We start from the raw sequence: 5,000 nt of genomic DNA, 5'->3' as shown, positions 1-5,000 counted from the left end.
GTTAGAACTAGGGCGGTATCTGATCGCCTTCGAACCTCTAACTTTCGTTCTTGATTAATGAAAACATACTTGGCAAATGCTTTCGCTTCTGTTCGTCTTGCGACGATCCAAGAATTTCACCTCTAACGTCGCAATACGAATGCCCCCGCCTGTCCCTATTAATCATTACCTCGGGTTCCGAAAACCAACAAAATAGAACCGAGGTCCTATTCCATTATTCCATGCACACAGTATTCAGGCGGGCTTGCCTGCTTTAAGCACTCTAATTTGTTCAAAGTAAACGTGCCGGCCCACCGAGACACTCACTCAAGAGCACCCTGGTAGGATTGCAACGGGGTCCGCCTCGGGACGCACGAGCACGCACGAGGCGCGTCGCACGCCTTCAGCTCGCCCCACCGGCAGGACGTCCCACGATACATGCCAGTTAAACACCGACGGGCGGTGAACCAACAGCGTGGGACACAAATCCAACTACGAGCTTTTTAACCGCAACAACTTTAATATACGCTATTGGAGCTGGAATTACCGCGGCTGCTGGCACCAGACTTGCCCTCCAATAGATACTCGTTAAAGGATTTAAAGTGTACTCATTCCGATTACGGGGCCTCGGATGAGTCCCGTATCGTTATTTTTCGTCACTACCTCCCCGTGCCGGGAGTGGGTAATTTGCGCGCCTGCTGCCTTCCTTGGATGTGGTAGCCGTTTCTCAGGCTCCCTCTCCGGAATCGAACCCTGATTCCCCGTTACCCGTTACAACCATGGTAGGCGCAGAACCTACCATCGACAGTTGATAAGGCAGACATTTGAAAGATGCGTCGCCGGTACGAGGACCGTGCGATCAGCCCAAAGTTATTCAGAGTCACCAAGGCAAACGGACCGGACGAGCCGACCGATTGGTTTTGATCTAATAAAAGCGTCCCTTCCATCTCTGGTCGGGACTCTGTTTGCATGTATTAGCTCTAGAATTACCACAGTTATCCAAGTAACGTGGGTACGATCTAAGGAACCATAACTGATTTAATGAGCCATTCGCGGTTTCACCTTAATGCGGCTTGTACTGAGACATGCATGGCTTAATCTTTGAGACAAGCATATGACTACTGGCAGGATCAACCAGGGAGCTGCGTCAACTAGAGCTGAGCAGCCGGCCGCCCGGGAGTGTGTCCCGGGGGCCCGCGCGAACACGCAAGCGTCCGCTCAATTATTCTGCAAACAGGAGGAGGCTGAGCTCCCCTGCACAATACACCTCGAAACCCTCTCAGGTCCCGGCGGCGCGCAGCGCCGTCCTAAGTACTTGGTCGGGTTCGAGAGAGGCGCAATCGCCCGGAGTTTGGCGAGTAGACGCTTTAGGTGCGACCACCCGTGCTCCCAACTGAGCTTGCCGCTGCCGACAGAGGCCCGGGAGCGTGCTGTCGTGGCATTGCCGGCGGGAGACAACACGCGCCACCTACGGTGGCCGGCAGCTCCAACGCCAGCGCCACAGAAGGACAAAAGCCCCACTTGGGTGCCGAAGCGAACTCTCCCAGCACAGCGCACGCGCCAACACGTCCGCACAGCTGCGATACAATCCACCTGCGAGAACCGCAGAGGCGACCGAGCAGCAGACGGCGTCGCGGCGCCGAGCGCCGGGCGGCGGCGCATCCTCAGCGCACACAGTCCTCAATCGGACCAGCACACTGCAGATGTCCACCGCGCTTCGCACCGGGCCCGCGAGGACCTACTTTGGCCGCACGGCGCCGCGTGCAGGGTGCGCCGGCGCGCAGCTGCGCCGCCTGCCGCCTCCGTCGGCCGGCGCGCCTGCCACTGGCCGCCCCCACCAGCCGGCTGTAGCGCGTGCGCCCACGCACCGCGCGGCCAGCACGCCGGAAGGCCCCCCCTCACCGGCCGGGGACGGTCCCACCCAGCCACCGCCGCGTATCGCTTCACACCCACATGCCATTCACGTTCGTGGGCATGGTGGGTATCGCTGAAACAACCGGTTGGTAGCTCAACCGATCGTCGCCATCACTGATTCACCTCTAGCGAGAACAACCGCACCACAACGGTTTACCAGTTCTTCATTTGCGTAACGTCACCAGCAAACGTAGACGTCCATCGCCATTTGCAAATTCAACGATTGTTGCATGCCTGTGTCAGGTGTCACGACACACTATGTCTGCCCACATACACGCAACAACATGTGCACGCTTCGCGAACACGTGGAAGGTGGCCCCCGTACGTATGCGATGTCCATTGCGCGAACGACTGTCAACCGGCCTCTGTCGCATGTCGCAGATGTGGAACGCAGTGCACCATGCTATCACGGTGTGTGAGAAGAGACGACTACGTCTGACAACACGCGCCACTACATCAACAGACGGCTCATGCTGATCGCCATCCACGGCATACCATACTGCAATCCAGCTCTTATAGGGAGACGACACGTAGCTGAGTGCACAATATTTGGACCGTATGGTTCGCCGTTGTTGGCGCAGTCGTGGTACGGTCACACATGTACCACGATGTATCATTCAGTACATGAGGACCAATGTGCGGTACAGTGTGTGATTTGGACGTACAACATCAGCGGACAGTTGCCACAAGCCGTACCACAACGTAGGCTGTGCTTCGCCATGCGAATGCCAATGAACAACTGCGAAGGGCATTGAGCATGTACGTCCTGCCGCCATCCGCATTACAGTGTATAGCTGCAAGGTGTTTAACATGAAGCGATACTCTGGGGACCGGGCAGTGCGAGTAGCAAACTATATTGCGGGGGTTGCAGTTAGGCAACACTACACTAATTTAACGCGTCGTATGACAATTACAGAGCAGGTTAAGGCCCAACGTGTGTTGGGTTAAGGCCCAACGTGTGTTGGGTTAAGGCCCAACGTGTGTTGGGTTAAGGCCCAACGTGTGTTGGGTTAAGGCCCAACGTGTGTTGGGTTAAGGCCCAACGTGTGTTGGGTTAAGGCCCAACGTGTGTTGGGTTAAGGCCCAACGTGTGTTGGGTTAAGGCCCAACGTGTGTTGGGTTAAGGCCCAACGTGTGTTGGGTTAAGGCCCAACGTGTGTTGGGTTAAGGCCCAACGTGTGTTGGGTTAAGGCCCAACGTGTGTTGGGTTAAGGCCCAACGTGTGTTGGGTTAAGGCCCAACGTGTGTTGGGTTAAGGCCCAACGTGTGTTGGGTTAAGGCCCAACGTGTGTTGGGTTAAGGCCCAACGTGTGTTGGGTTAAGGCCCAACGTGTGTTGGGTTAAGGCCCAACGTGTGTTGGGTTAAGGCCCAACGTGTGTTGGGTTAAGGCCCAACGTGTGTTGGGTTAAGGCGCAACATAGGTTAGGTTAAGGCGCAACATAGGTTAGGTTAAGGCGCAACATAGGTTAGGTTAAGGCGCAACATAGGTTAGGTTAAGGCGCAACATAGGTTAGGTTAAGGCGCAACATAGGTTAGGTTAAGGCGCAACATAGGTTAGGTTACGGCGCAACATAGGTTAGGTTAAGGCGCAACATAGGTTAGGTTAAGGCGCAACATAGGTTAGGTTACGGCGCAACATAGGTTAGGTTAAGGCGCAACATAGGTTAGGTTAAGGCGCAACATAGGTTAGGTTAAGGCGCAACATAGGTTAGGTTAAGGCGCAACATAGGTTAGGTTAAGGCGCAACATAGGTTAGGTTAAGGCGCAACATAGGTTAGGTTAAGGCGCAACATAGGTTAGGTTAAGGCGCAACATAGGTTAGGTTAAGGCGCAACATAGGTTAGGTTACGGCGCAACATAGGTTAGGTTAAGGCGCAACATAGGTTAGGTTAAGGCGCAACATAGGTTAGGTTAAGGCGCAACATAGGTTAGGTTATGGCGCAACATAGGTTAGGTTACGGCGCAACATAGGTTAGGTTACGGCGCAACATAGGTTAGGTTAAGGCGCAACATAGGTTAGGTTAAGGCGCAACATAGGTTAGGTTAAGGCGCAACATAGGTTAGGTTAAGGCGCAACATAGGTTAGGTTAAGGCGCAACATAGGTTAGGTTAAGGCGCAACATAGGTTAGGTTAAGGCGCAACATAGGTTAGGTTAAGGCGCAACATGGGTTAGGTTAAGGCGCAACATGGGTTAGGTTAAGGCGCAACATGGGTTAGGTTAAGGCGCAACATGGGTTAGGTTAAGGCGCAACATGGGTTAGGTTAAGGCGCAACATGGGTTAGGTTAAGGCGCAACATGGGTTAGGTTAAGGCGCAACATGGGTTAGGTTAAGGCGCAACATGGGTTAGGTTAAGGCGCAACATGGGTTAGGTTAAGGCGCAACATGGGTTAGGTTAAGGCGCAACATGGGTTAGGTTAAGGCGCAACATGGGTTAGGTTAAGGTACAATATGGGTTAGGTTAAGGTACAATATGGGTTAGGTTAAGGTACAATATGGGTTAGGTTAAGGTACAATATGGGTTAGGTTAAGGTACAATATGGGTTAGGTTAAGGTACAATATGGGTTAGGTTAAGGTACAATATGGGTTAGGTTAAGGTACAATATGGGTTAGGTTAAGGTACAATATGGGTTAGGTTAAGGTACAATACGGGTTAGGTTAAGGTACAATACGGGTTAGGTTAAGGTACAATACGGGTTAGGTTAAGGTACAATACGGGTTAGGTTAAGGTACAATACGGGTTAGGTTAAGGTACAATACGGGTTAGGTTAAGGTACAATACGGGTTAGGTTAAGGCACTTGGGGGGGGGGGGGGCCCGGTTTGTTGATTGTGATTATCGTAAGTAAATGACTGCGGCATCATCTGATTTGCCACGTCAGGGTGCACCTTTGGCTCATAACAGGCGGCGCTCTGATTCCATGCTTGTGGCAGACCTGTGTCTTTCATTCCTGCCATTGTTTGTGTGGTGTGACAGGAGGCAGTATTGTGATGTTGGGTGCACCCCTGTCTGGGACATGTGTGGGTGTTGGTGGCTTAGCTGAGCAATGGTGGTTGTCGGAAGGGTGGGATATTCTGTTTTCCGAGTGGACCTCCCGGTCTGGTTA

At 53.0% G+C, this 5,000-nt stretch overlaps 1 non-coding gene across 1 annotated transcript in view; it reads right to left on the bottom strand.

The window, feature by feature from the left end:
* Positions 1-1,120, bottom strand: part of LOC124589648 — a 1,910-nt gene extending 790 nt beyond the window's left edge. Inside the window, exon 1 of the ribosomal RNA XR_006976156.1 lies at positions 1-1,120. This exon is cut by the window's left edge and continues 790 nt beyond it. This is a non-coding gene — a ribosomal RNA (small subunit ribosomal RNA).
* Positions 1,121-5,000: the final 3,880 nt, after the last annotated feature.

The sequence above is a fragment of the Schistocerca americana genome, unplaced genomic scaffold, assembly GCF_021461395.2.
Source record: "Schistocerca americana isolate TAMUIC-IGC-003095 unplaced genomic scaffold, iqSchAmer2.1 HiC_scaffold_718, whole genome shotgun sequence".
Lineage (NCBI taxonomy): Eukaryota > Metazoa > Arthropoda > Insecta > Orthoptera > Acrididae > Schistocerca > Schistocerca americana.
This window is presented reverse-complemented; position numbering and strand designations above follow the sequence as displayed.